The following is a 13,857-nucleotide window of genomic DNA, read 5'->3' on the forward strand; positions in this document are numbered from 1 at the left end:
GGAGTGTAGTCCTCAGAAGGAATTTCTCCCCTGGACTGTCTCAGTCAAGAATGTGTTCAGCTTAGACAATCACACCTGCGCAACAGTGTCCTCCCTTGGTTCACATCAAGACAGAAATGTCAAATTTTCTTACCAAAATAAAAGAATCTTAGAATTGGAAGAGAAGTTGAAGATCAGTTAAGTCACTTTTTGTTCCCCCTTTGGAAAGTCCCTCTGCAGTCCAAAAGAGTAACACATTTTGTAAAAAAAAAAAAAATCAGAATAAAAACTCATCCTACTCGAGTTAGAACTTAACCTTTTGTTCATTTCCTTTAAAAAAAAATTATTTACATGTCTTATTCTTAAAAACTTAGAAATAAGAATTTTAAAGCACTTTAGAAGCTACACAGAGACATCATTCAGGAAGAAATTCTTAAGGCACTGATAAATTAGACTAACAGATTGTAATCTTTGCATATTTAATATGACTAAGAGCAGGGATTTATAAAGAGGCAGTATGTCACAGACTAAAATCCTTATTCCAAAGTTTGCTGAGAACTAAGTTATTGTTAACTTCCTTATATCTCTATTTTCTTTTCTGTAAAATAGATAAAATAATGCTATTTTACAAGGTTTTTTTAATAAAAACTCTATGCAGATTACCTAAACAGAGAACATGAAATGCAGGGAGTATTTTTTGGGGGAAAAAAAAAAATTGGTTATGGTTGTTTTAGGAAAGGCTTTGCTGAAATTCTCTGTGATTGCAGAGAAAACAGACAGTGATTACTCCCTAGATCAAAAGCTGTCGTGGGGCTCAGAGCTGGCTTCCTCTGAATCAGCAGGAAAAACTCCATCTCTGAGCACATATTCTTTACATTTCAAACTAAAAGACGTCAAGTCTGCAATGTCTTCAAATGCTAAGTTTTAAATTAAAGATGTTTTATTTGCGTTTTAACCACCAGATGGTGGTGGGTGGGGAGGCTCCTCAAATGTGCCTGCCTCTCTTCTCAGTCTCTGGGACCTGGAGTGTGAGTACTCCCAGCCCAGTCCAGGCCCCTTAACACTCAAACCTTGGCTGTTCCATAGCACCTAGCATACTGTTGATTTTTGTCTGTCTTCCTCAATACATCATGACTGCCTGACTCCTATTGGCATTCCCAGTCGTTAGACAGACAGCAAATATTTGTTGAGTGATGAATAAGTAAAACCAGGCCCCCGCCCCAGCCTTGTCTTGCCTTTAGCTCTTCAGAACACTCAAATTCTTCATTAACTAATGGGTACTTCAGCTGACTGAACTGAGGTGTCTTCACGTACATCAGAGAATGAGCCCAGTGATTGCACACTCTGCTTCTCTTCCATTCAACATGTCCTGGTTTCCAGCTCATTCTGGGAGCTTCCCTGTCCAGTGAGAAGAAGTTTTGACTAGGAAAGAAAATATTAAAACAACAACAACAACTAGGCTGCCTAGCACTCACCTCAGTAAAATTTAGGTGTTTGGAATAGAGCTAGTGTTACAGAAACTTAAATTCTTTGATTATGCCAAAAGGTAAAGGAGTTGCTAGGTCAGCATGTACATTCTGACTCAAAATAGGTTAGCCAAAAACAATTCAGTTAAGTCCCATAACAGAACGTGTACACTTAGGAAAGCTTTCAAAGGTATCAGCATGTTAGGACCTGCTCTGCAAGTGTCAAAAGGTGCCTTATCTACAAACAGCCATATAATAAAGAGTGAAAGATAAAGTTTTACACTTTCTTGGAAATGCCTGCTCAATATCTCAATAGCAAGCTGTCTGGATAGTTTTCTTCTCATCTACCTAACACTATCACCATCCCAACTGTATTTTTACCTTACATCAGTACTTTCTAGAATCATTTTTGGTAGTGTAGATCACTGATTTTTCTCAAAGGATTCTTCCAGAGGTCTTCTACAATCTTCAAATTCTGAAATAAAATTACAAGTAATTCTTTCCCCTCTCTTTCCTCAGTGAGAATCTAAGTAGATCTGTCCACACAGACTTTAAATGCCCTCAGCAGGGGACCAATTTGGTTCACTCTCACTAGGATATTTGTTCCCACAATCCTGTCTTTGTCAAAGCCCGTGAAATTCAAATTGATTACAAATGCCTACTTATGTGTATCCTCAGAGGTAACTTGAAAATACTGAAAACCTCAGTGTTCACCCTGGCAAGGCTCTGAGTAATATTTACCCAAATTGGAGTGGCTGTCTTTAAGATTCCTATGTAAAATACTTAACCTAAGAAATACTATGAGCTTTCACAAGAAATCTGTAATGTACTTTTGTCTTTACCTTGGAGCCAGAAGCTAAGAAACATTGGAACATTGATATTGCAAAAGTAAAGCACAAATAAAATAATAAAACAAATTGTTATGATGATTTCCATTGTATACGATTTTCTGTGCTGTGCTTAGTCACTCAGTTGTGTCCAACTCTTTTGTGACCCCACGACCTATAGCCCGCCAGGTTCCACTGTCCATGGGGATTCTCCAGGCAAGAATACTGGAATGGGTTGCCATGCCCTCCTCCAGGGGATCTTCCCAACCAAGGGATCAAACCCAGGTCTCTTGGTTTGCAGGCAGATTCTTTACCATCTGAGCCAGCTGGGAAGCCCAAGAATACTGGAGTGGGTAGCCTATCCCTTCTCCAGTGGATCTTCCCAACCCAGGAATTGAACTGGGGTCTCCTGTATTGCAGGTAGAGTCTTTACCAGCTGAGCTACTGGGGAAGCCCATATAACTTTCTACATAACAGCTTTATTGAGATATAATTCACAGACATATTGTACATTTTACCCATTTGAAGTGTATAATAGTTGTTAGTCTATTCACAAAATTGTACAGTTATTATAACAATCAATTTTAGAACATTTTTATCACCCCCCCAGAAAAACCCATATCCGTTAGCTGTAGCTCCCCATTTTCTCCCAATCCTCTCAGTCATAGGCAGCCATCAGCCTACTTTCTGTCTCTATAGAGTTGCCAATTCTAGACACTTCATATAAATGTGATCCTTTGTGACTGGCTTGTTTCATCTAACGCATTTTCAAGCTTCATCCATATAATAGCATGTATTAAGACTTCTTTTCTTTCTGTTGTCAAGTAATATTCTATTGTATGAATATTCATTTTATTTATCTATTCATCAGATGATGGAGGTTTAGGTTATTTCTACTTTTTTAGGCTATTGTGAATAATGCCTATGAACACTTATATACAAGTTTTTATATAGGCATGCGTTTTTATTTCTGTCAGGTATATACGCAGATGTATAACTGCTGAATGATATGGTAGTTATATTAAGCTTTAAAGAAACTTCCAGGCTGTTTTACAAAGAATCTGTACCATTTTCCACTTCCACCAGCAGTGCATGAGGGTCCCCATTTCTCCACATCCTCACCAATACTTACTATCTTCTGACTTTTTAATTATAGTTATCCTAGTGGGTATGAAGTGATATTTCACTGTGTTTTTAATGACTAATGATGTTAAATATTTTTATGTGGTTATTGGCCATGTGTATGTATGTATTATTTGAAGAAATGTTCTTGGGTCTTATGCCCATTTTTAAGTGGGTTATTTGTCTTTGTGTACAGTACTTTTAAGGGCTTCCCTGGTGGCTCAGACATTTTGCCTGCAATGCAGGAGACCCAACTTCAATCCCTGGGTTGGGAAGATATTCTGGAGAAGGGAAAGGCTACCCACTCCAGTATTCTTGCCTGGAGAATCCCATGGACAGAGGAACCTGCCGAGCTACAGTCCATGGGGTCACAAAAAGAGCTGGACACGACTGAGCAACTAAGCACACACATTGCACTTTTAAAGTTTTCAAGATGCTTTAGTGTATACTATTTCAACACAGTGATATGGATATTATTATTATCATAATTCAAGCAAAGAGAACTGAGACTCAGAGATGTCATCTGACTTGTGAAGGTCACTTTCTATCAAGCAGCAAAGCCAACATTTGAACCCAGCAGAGGAATATCCCCTGTGAGCTCTGAGGAAAAAAGACAGTTTTTCTTGCATCCCACTTGGTCTGGACTGGACAAACCACAGTGTCCAAAGTTCACTAAATCAAATGACACTAGAATCTGCACACTAAAGATAACTGCCCAGGAGAGAGTTGAGCCACAGCAACCAATATGGATTGTATAATGACCGCTCACTACTATTCCTGAGCAAGTGTTCTTTACATGACTTAACCACAAACCCCATTGACAACTCAGAATATAACATAAATTTTCCATTTTTCAGGTCATCTTGCTGTGACCATCACTAGCTCTAAATCATACGCCATATGAGGTCTAATAGATGCCCTGTTTTATTTTTCAAGACAAGTGGTCTTCAGCTTTCTCATGATTGAAAAGAACTTCCAGATGCTTCCAGATGTAGTAGGTAGATCATTCTATGATCATTTTCTTCTTCTGTAAAATGGAAATAATGATAGTTCTTTACCTATCTCATTCTGGAAGGTCTGATATGCCTTCAGAGAGATGGTATCCTTTGCTCATGGTGGCTGTGACCCTCTTTGGTGATTAACTCTATCCTCAGAAAGAGATTCCATGATTCTATAATTGGGTGGTATCTCAGAAAAAAAAAAAAGGAGGGAGGTTATGTATCATCATAATAGTGCTAACAAATGAGTTTGAAAGCTTTGAAGCATTTCTCCACATTATTTCATTTTAGCCTCTAGTGTCAAACTGAGATAGGTAAAGAGCTATCATTATTTCCATTTTACAGGAGAAGAAAATGAATTCCAGAGAGTTCAAGTAATTGACTAAGCTCAGGGTGGTACACAGAGTTTATTTCTTATCCTCATAAATGTATAATTTTATGAGACAAGATATATTAAAGGAACAATTGAGAGTACCCAAGAGAGTACATGCCAGGATCAAACTAAATACAACAAAATATTGTAATGAGTGGAGCTAATAATAAATGCCAAACAAATAGCTGAGAAAGGGGGTTTGCCTGATTATTAGAAGAGATTTGATGGAAACGTTAGTATTTCAAATGGGAGTTGGATTTGGCAGGTAGAGGGAAAGAAAACATTTCAGACAGGAACATAATGAGAAAGTATTAAGATAGGAATGTGAGGCCTGGTGTAGGAAAGGAAAGGAAGCAAGGAAAAGTCTGGCCTGTTAAATAGACTTCTTAGGAGCAATGTTGCAGGAAGGCAGATCCCTTCCAGGGCCTGAGAGTGGGCTCTTCTTTAACACTCAGAAATGAACTGTCTGAGAAGACATACATGCTGACGAAGCAAGAGACTACTGGGAAGAGGCGCTCAAGTGGAGAGCTGCAGGGTAAGGGAACCCAGGAGAACAGCTCTGCTGCGTGGCTCGCAGCCTCAGGTTTTATGGCAATAGTGTTAGTTTCCAGGTTGTCCCTGGCCAATCATTCTGACTCAGGGCCCTTCCTGATGCCTAGTTTATTTCTCAACCAAGATGGATACCAGCGACAAGGATTCTGAGAAGTTGGCAGGACATGTGGACTGGTGCCTCCTCTCTCCTTTTGACCTTCCCGAATTCTTCTGGTTGGTGGCAGCTTGTTAGCTCTGTGTTCCTTGCCAGGACCTCCTGTTGTAAGATAACTCATGCAAGTAGTTCCTATCAGACCTGGCCAGGGTGGGCAGTTTTGGTCAGTGGTTCCCATAACAGCAGGATATTAGGCTGGAAGGGGAAAGTCAAAATTTTAAAGGCCTAGAGTAACAGGGAGAGATATTTGATACAGAACCTGTAAGCAAAAGAAAAGGATTGCAGATATTTTCAAAGGGGAAATAAAGAGTTCATTAGGAAGAGTGGAGATGGAGCTAGTGGTAAAGAACCCACCTGCCAATGCAGGAGACATGAGACACAGGTTCAAACCCTGGGTCAGGAAGATCCCCTGGAGGAGGGCATGGCAACCCACTCCAGTATTGTTGCCTTGAAAATCCCATGGACAGGGGAGCCTGGTGGGCCAACATCGATAGGATACCAAAGAGTCAGACATGACTGAAGCGACTGAATACATTAGCAAGAGTGGTTTGTTGGGAACATGCACAGCAGATAAAAGGAAAAAAAATGCTAGAGGCTAGAAAAAGAGTTGAAATGCTAAAACTTTCATCCAAATGTGAAGTGATGAGGTCTTTATAATGATAGTGGGGATAGAAAAGCACAGGGGTAAATTCAGAATCACAGAAGCAGAAGAAACCCTCCCAAGAGCTGAGTCCCAGAGTATGAAGTCTGATGCCAGTGAAGAAAAGCAGGCAAAAAGAGACATTTTTATATCTATATTTGATAAGTTTTATATGTATGTATATACAAACAGACAACTGCACTCATGCAGCAAGCACCCAATAAATGCTGTCCCCTGCTCCCCCTCCAGAGCCCTGCAGATGTCATTGTTTAAGAAGTTATTACTTTAGACATAATAACTAGGATTGTGAGAATAGACGAGCCCTCAGAAGCAACAAATGCAGAAATTTTTTTTTAAAAAAAGGCCCACAGAGCAAGATTTAGGGAGCCTTCACCATTAAAGGATGGGAGAAACTAAAAAGGCGATTAAAGGAGCAGGGGAGAAAGTAGTCCCCTATGACAACAGCACAATCGCCTTCTAAAGCATTCAGATTAAAGCCTTACATGCACTGCAAAGGGTGTGAACGGTGAAGTTAATTGAGAAAGCAGAGTTATTCTGCCGAAGAGACCCATTTGAAAGTGAAATAGAGGTCAAAACCCCACTCAAACATGGAAATTGGAAACCGCCAGATGTTCCGATGTTGTGGTATGGTTCAAAAAGGGCAGAATTGACGGATTATTAACCATGCCAGCTGGCATCATGGAATTTATGTTTCCTTTGTTATGTGAAATGTACAATCATAATAGAAACATTAAAAATCTGAGTAGGTTCAAGGAAGGGTACAAAACAATATAAATCAAACTTTACTGTAATAAACATAACTAACAGCAGAGGGCTCCCTTCCACGTCTGGCAAATTCTCAAAGCAGACAACCTTCAAATGGAATTTTTATTTTCTAGTAACTTCTGCTAGCAATTGAATATTTTCATATGTAGTGGGGAAAAAAACAACTTTGCAATTGTAAATAATTTACAAACACAATATTTAGATCACTGGGTCCTAAGGCTTAAAAAATTTTTTTTTCCACTGTGCTTTTTGCTAATGAGAAACTGTATCTGAAATCATTAAGACAATACTTCAGGATAGTCTAGTTATAAAATACCTCAAGACGGAAGGATGACAAGAAGTTACAATCCAGAAGAGTCAAATACTTAGCAATTATGATCTTGAATCATCTGATAGGATTTCTTTTTAAATGAAAGTAAGATTTTTAGAATTAATAATGATATATACTCATTAGGGGAAACAAAAACAGAAAGAGGAAAAACTCAGTAAGTTTGTCCTCCAGGTACATCCTTAGCTATTTTGGTGAGTTTATTTTTTTTAATCTCTTTTATGCATAACTTTGCTTCCATGTTAATACATAGGTTGATTATCAAATTTTGTATAGAATTTACAACTTTCATCTTGCTTCAGTAATGAACATTTTATTAAAACATGTCATACTCCAGTAAAAATTTATTTGTATACATAACTCTTTAAAATTACATAGCATTCAGTAACATGAGCATATGTACTAAAAAATATCTAACCAGATATAGCTGGATATTTAAGCACATTCTAAATATTCTTTTTACATAGTATAATACCTTTTTGCTTAAAATATCTCTTTCCCATATTGTGAATTACCTCCTTAAGTTAGTTTTCTAAATAAAATTTTTGACAACAGAGTATGAAATAAGTAGCCAGTTTAAACATACTCCTGTTTAAGTCAAGATGAAACAGTTAAACTGTAAAACCTAGCAAAGCAATAAAATGACCATTTTTAGCCACACTGCTACCCCTGAAGGACAGCTGATAATATATAGTAAATACCCATAGCATAGAATACATCAGAGGAGACCACTTGGGTTTGATAATTTGAAACAGAAGTGCACTAAAATTATACCTATGTTTGTGTGTTTTTATATTGCTTTTAAATCTATTCATATTTTTTACTTTTAACTGGGAAAAAGGACATAGTACATTCTGAAATACTGGTATCATTATTTTCTTAATTCATCATATTGTTATTTTAAAATCCTGAATTAATGGGGACTTCCCTGGTGCGCTGTGGTTAAGACTCTGTCCTTCTAATGCTGGGCCCATGGGTTCCATCCCTGGTCAGGAAACCAAGACCCCACATGCCATGTGGCCAAAAATAAATTAATCAACTTAAAAAACTAAAACCCTGAATTAATGAAAACATTAAGAATTATTTAGAGGAGATATGTGAGCCAGTTAGTAACCACTGGCACTTCAAGTAAAGATTCTGGTGCTTGAATAGCAGACCCAAATGCACAGTCTTTAAAACACAAAGCCTGCTGGGGTGGGCTTTTGGCTTTACAGTGACCATGAAGTTTGAGTGGTGTGATGGGCTAAGCATCACAGTAAGATGCTTAGAGAGAATCTGCAGTAAGATGATTTGAATTCAAGTTTTGCCCTGATTGTTACCAGATGTATGATTTTGTACTAGTGAAGTAATCCTTGGAATTCACTTAGGGGATTAAAAAAAAAGAGAGACAGTAAAGTGATTTCTCTAAACCCTCTCATGCATTTCAGACTATTCACCTGATGACACAGACAGTATTTCCATAAAATTGCAATTTGGGGCCTGTAATTCCTGTATCCAAACACACAAAATAGAAACACAAGAAGGCTGTACTCTGCAATCAGGACTCTTGAACAAATCAGAGCCCAGAGAGAACAGACATCTGGTTAAACACTAAGATGTTTTAAAATCAGAGCAAAACCCTACTTATATATTTTATAAGATAGTTTTAAAGTTTTTGAATAATTTACAAAGCACATTATGTAGTGAACTATGTAATGCATTCATATTTTCAACAAGCTGTTTTTAATTTATTGTGAAAAATAAGGACAAAAATAAATTTTTGCCCCCAAATTTTGTCATTCAATCTGCACATTGTCCTTAGAAAGGACAATGATTTTTCAAAGGCAGTTTTACTGCTAGTCAAGTAGGGCACTTATCTGAATACTGATATTTTTATTTAAATGCATATATTTGATAGCTTCTTACTCAGAGGTTAAAGTGTGTGCCTGCAATGTAGGAGACCTGGGTTCTATCCCTGGGTCTGGAAGATGCCCTGGAGAAGGAAATGGCAACCCACTCCAGTATTCTTGCTTGGAGAATCCCATGGATGGAGGAGCCTTGTGGGCTACAGTCCACAGGGTCGCAAAGAGTCAGACATGACTGAGCGACTTCACTTTCACTTTCACTTAGGATTCATCAAAGCATATCATTAACTACATCAGGGGTCAACAAATTTCAGCCCTTCAACTCAAGAGCCAAATTCAGTTGGCTGCCTGTTGTGCACAGCCTACAAGTAAAGAATGATGTTTATATTTTTAAATGACAAAAAAAATAAAAAGAAGCATAATATTTTATAACATATAGAAATTATATGAAATTCAAGATTGTGTCCATAAAGTTTTTAATTTCACTAATAGAAAATTTGTGGAAATTTGTTTTCTCTCTTGTTATGTAAGTACTTACATAATACCCTTAATTTTGCTGTTTGGCTCACAAAACTTAGAATATTTTATTTACTACTCAGCTCTAAACAGAAAAAGTTTGCCAAGCTCTAAGCAACACCAAAACCCCAAACCATTATTTAATGCTCCTTGGCTCTTCATAAATAATTAAATACTTTCCCCACTTTAGCATTAGAAGCAAATAGTCTGTAACAATTTTTTTGGTTACCCAAATTATCTAACTGAAATTACCAGGGTACCGTCAAAAAAAATTTGATGTTTGTGCCCTAGCCCCAGAGATTGTGACTTAATTGGTCTTGGACATGCCCTCAGCTTTGAAAATTTTTAAGGATGCACAAGTGATTCTAACATGGAGCTGAAGAACCATCCAGTACTTTGGCAGATCTAATCTACCCAAATTCACCTAGTTCTCACTTCTGCAGACAGTCCTCCCTTCTGCAGACAGTCCTCCTGCTCCTTCTGCTGATTCCCTAGCACACAGCAAACTGCAGCTGCTCCACACGCTCCAAATTCTCCTTAAGTCTTCCATTCCCAATGCCCAGACTTCATTTCTAATAGGAAGTGACCTCCTCCCCAATGTGATTGAGAGGATCAAGGCCAATTCATCACCAAGTTTTCCTGCCTTACTTCCCTTCCTTAAGTTCATTCTCTTCTGTCATAAACCCTTCTCGAGAGAATATACTATGGTGATTAAAAAGAGATTTTGACTCAGGCTGACCTGAATTTGAGTCCCTGTTCCTCTACTTACAAGACATGTGACCTTGAACAAATTATTTAATCAGTTTAACCATCAGTTTTCTCATTCATAAAGCAGCACTAAAAATAACCTGTACCTCATAGAGATCTTTGTGAGAATTAAATGAGATTTGCCTGCTACTTAAAGTGTAGTCCTCAGACTAGCATCATTAGTATCACCTAAGCACTTGTTCGGAGAAGGCAGTGGCACCCACTCCAGTCCTCTTGCCTGGAAAATCCCATGGACGGAGGAGCCTGGTAGGCTGCAGTCCATGGGGTCGCTAGGAGTCGGACACGACTGAGCAACTTCACTTTCACTTTTCACTTTCATGCGCTGGAGAAGGAAATGGCAACCCACTCCAGTGCTCTTGCCTGGAGAAGCCCAGGGATGGGGGAGCCTGGTGGGCTGCCATCTATGGGGTCTCACAGAGTCGGACAAGACTGAAGCGTCTTAGCAGCAGCAGCAAGCACTTGTTAGAATCTCACATCCCACCCAGACCTTCTGAATCAGAATCTGTGTTTTTATGAGATTTGTTTGTGATTAGTAACACACATTAAAGTTTAAGAATCATGGTGCTAGGAAGCTTTTCATTTCACTGCATGCTTAGGCTGAGTCTCTTTTCAGCCCTTCAATAACAACACCACATATATATGACATGAGGGTGCCCTGGAGCATGAATTTTATGTACAAAAAGAGATTTTTCTTAATTAAAAAAAAATTTATCTGTCAGTCATGTACAAGGTAATTTGAAATCAAGAGTAGTGTGGGGAAAAGTGAAAGGGTTAGTCGCTAAGCCATCTTCGACTCTATGTGATCCCATGGACGATAGCCTGACAGGCTCCTCTGTCCATGGGATTCTTCAGGCAAGAATACTGGAGTGGGTTGCCATTCCCTTCTCCAAGGGATCTTCCCAACGCAGGGACTGAACTTGGGTCTCCTACATTACAGGCAGTTATTTACCATCTGAGCCACCTGGGAAGCCAGTGTGGGGAAAACAGTTAAAATGTTCAGGGTCACCTTCATGAAATAGGAAAATATACTCCTCCTGAACATTTATGATCCCACAGGTGCACACCTGGTGAGCTGAGTCCCTGTGCAGTTTAGAAAAACATACTCCTCTGGGCTTCCCTGGTGGCTCAATAGTAAAGAATGTGCCTGCCATGTAGGAGACCTGGGTTCTATCCCTGGGTCAGGAAGATCCCCTGGAGAAGGAAATGGCTACCCACTCCAGGATTCTTGACTGGAGACTTTCATGGACAGAGGAGCCTGGTGGGCTACAGTTCATTGGGTTGCAAAAGTCAGACACGACTGAGTGACTAACACACACTGGCTGTGCTGCCCTGTTTCCAAGCACGTAACTTGCCAAATACAGCAGGGCCTCTGCCAGTTGGCCACGGCCAGTATGTGGCCACGCTTTGGAGGTGAGATTAGTTGAAGTGCTGAACTAACTCGTGGTCATTTGGAATGAAAAGCAAGGATAGATTCCAGAAAAATGCCGAAATGGTGGAGTGCAATGGGGAAAAGTTAGGGTGGAAAGTGGGATTGTTAAGGAAGACTTCTGGGATGCGGTAGGATTTGACACAAGGGCTTGTATAAGCAGCCCTTATATAGTAGGAAGAACAATGGACTAGAAAGCGAGAGGGGGTTATTGAAGAGTCTCAACTCCTAGACTATGAATTTGAAACTATATTATTTTCTTCCAGTGATAGTACCCAACTATGCTAGACCAAGCCCCACACCAAACAATAACAAATTATCCCTAATTTATGCTTTTAGTCACTTTATTTGATTAAGATATCATATTATATCCAATTTATCACATTCTTCTCCCTTCCTCTAGCCAGGGATGTGGCCTTTGTCAGATGCCAGCTCCCTTCCTCATCTTCCCTGAAATGTCTCCTTTAGAGTTGGGGCAGGATGGAGTGAGCTTGCATGTTTCCCCTTTACCCCCATCTCTGCTTGACTGTGGCTCCAGCATGCTTCCCTCTCACCAACACTCCCTCCAAGCCATCACTCTAAGCATTGGCAGTTCCTTACGAAATTCGGCCAGATTTCTGGTTGACCTCAGCTGGCACTGTTATGTCACATTCTTTTGTCCCTTGTTATGAGATTCCTCTAGAGACACATGATCCCAAATTCTAACTTCCTTGGCCTGTTTGTAAGCTTGCAACATATATATGTAGGAGCACTCTCAGTATCTCTTAAAAGGGGGCACGTGTAAGAAGTCCTAGTGGTCTCTGCATTGGAGGGTTCCTTCCCCAGCATCCAAGTACATGTTGACCATCTGCGATCTCTCTCTCTCTCTCTCTCTCTCTCTCTCTCTCTCTCTCTCTGTGTGTCTCTCTCTCTCAGTCACACACACACACAGAATAGCTCAGAGGTAGTCCATCAGCTCTGCTAACTAAGTAGATATTCAACAAGGGAAAGAAGTGTCAGTGGGACTTTCATTAGCCACCCCCAAATATATGAATGATTCTCTCAGACTTCCTTCTCTTGCCTTCAGTGGAAGAGATAAAGAGAAGAAATGAGCACTTCACTCCCTCAAAAGGCTTGTCTTTCTCATACATCAGCAGGGGATAAGAGATAGTGGAACAATAATGCCCAGTCTGCTGAAATAATCCTTCTCAGTTATCCCTGCAAAGAAAGAGACAGTAGGTCCCATTAGCTACAGTTATCAGGGCTTAGAATTTGGGGAACAGCCCCAGTTCTGGGTCTTACTGATGGTTCTGGGACAACAGGGAAAATCCGACTCAGCCCCTGTTGTTACCTTGTTGCTGCTGCTGCTAAGTCACTTCAGTCATGTCTGACTCTGTGTGACCCCATAGACGGCAGCCACCAGGCTCCCCTGTCCCTGGGATTCTCCAGGCAAGAACACTGGAGTGGGTTGTTACCTTGTTATGAGATTAAGATATTAATTCTCAGAGAAGGGAATATGTTTGCCCAGTATCAATTAAGAGGTGAGATGTAAATACCAACATCATGCTCCTCCCACCGGTTCTCCATAAGTCAGCTTACCTATCCATAACTTGAAAGCTTTTGAGCTAGGTGACTTCAGGAAAATGAGAGTGGACCACCAAATTATGCAAGCACAGCCACCAGTTTATCCCAGTGAGCACCTCCACATGCCTTTCACAGACTGATGTGATTAGCCACAGAGTTGAATGCTAAGCCTAATTCACTCATCAGTTACAAGTATTTCAATGTGTTATGTTGGTTTAAAAAAAAAAAAAATAACACTCCCCATTATCCACTGTATCCATTACCCCATAGATTTAGACTTGAACACTGGAGCATTAATACAACCAGCAAGGAAATTGGGAAGAACTTTCCTTGGAAACACTTTCCTCCCTACATCAAGACATTCCAACCTGTAGCTGTGGATGGCTAAAGTTAAACCAGCTTCCTGTGCCTTCAGAAAGGTCAAGCTAGAGATTATCTTAAGCAAATATTTATTTTTATGTTAGGCCAGGTCTATAAGAGCAAAGGGAGAGAAAACGCTCTACCATAGCTAAAGC

General features: G+C 39.6%; 1 long non-coding RNA gene across 1 annotated transcript; it reads right to left on the reverse strand.

The window, feature by feature from the left end:
• Nucleotides 1-1,219: 1,219 nt before the first annotated feature.
• On the reverse strand, nt 1,220-13,547 carry LOC147365816 (uncharacterized). Its single transcript, XR_015132809.1, has 3 exons — nt 13,358-13,547; nt 1,827-1,920; nt 1,220-1,377 (listed from the first exon to the last, which is right to left on the reverse strand). It is a non-coding gene; the product is annotated as an uncharacterized LOC147365816 (long non-coding RNA).
• Between the last annotated feature and the right edge of the window lie 310 nt (nt 13,548-13,857).

The sequence above is a fragment of the Bos grunniens genome, chromosome 9 (assembly GCF_055505025.1).
Source record: "Bos grunniens cultivar Pamir isolate PY7600 chromosome 9, Bosgru_T2T1.0, whole genome shotgun sequence".
NCBI lineage: Eukaryota > Metazoa > Chordata > Mammalia > Artiodactyla > Bovidae > Bos > Bos grunniens.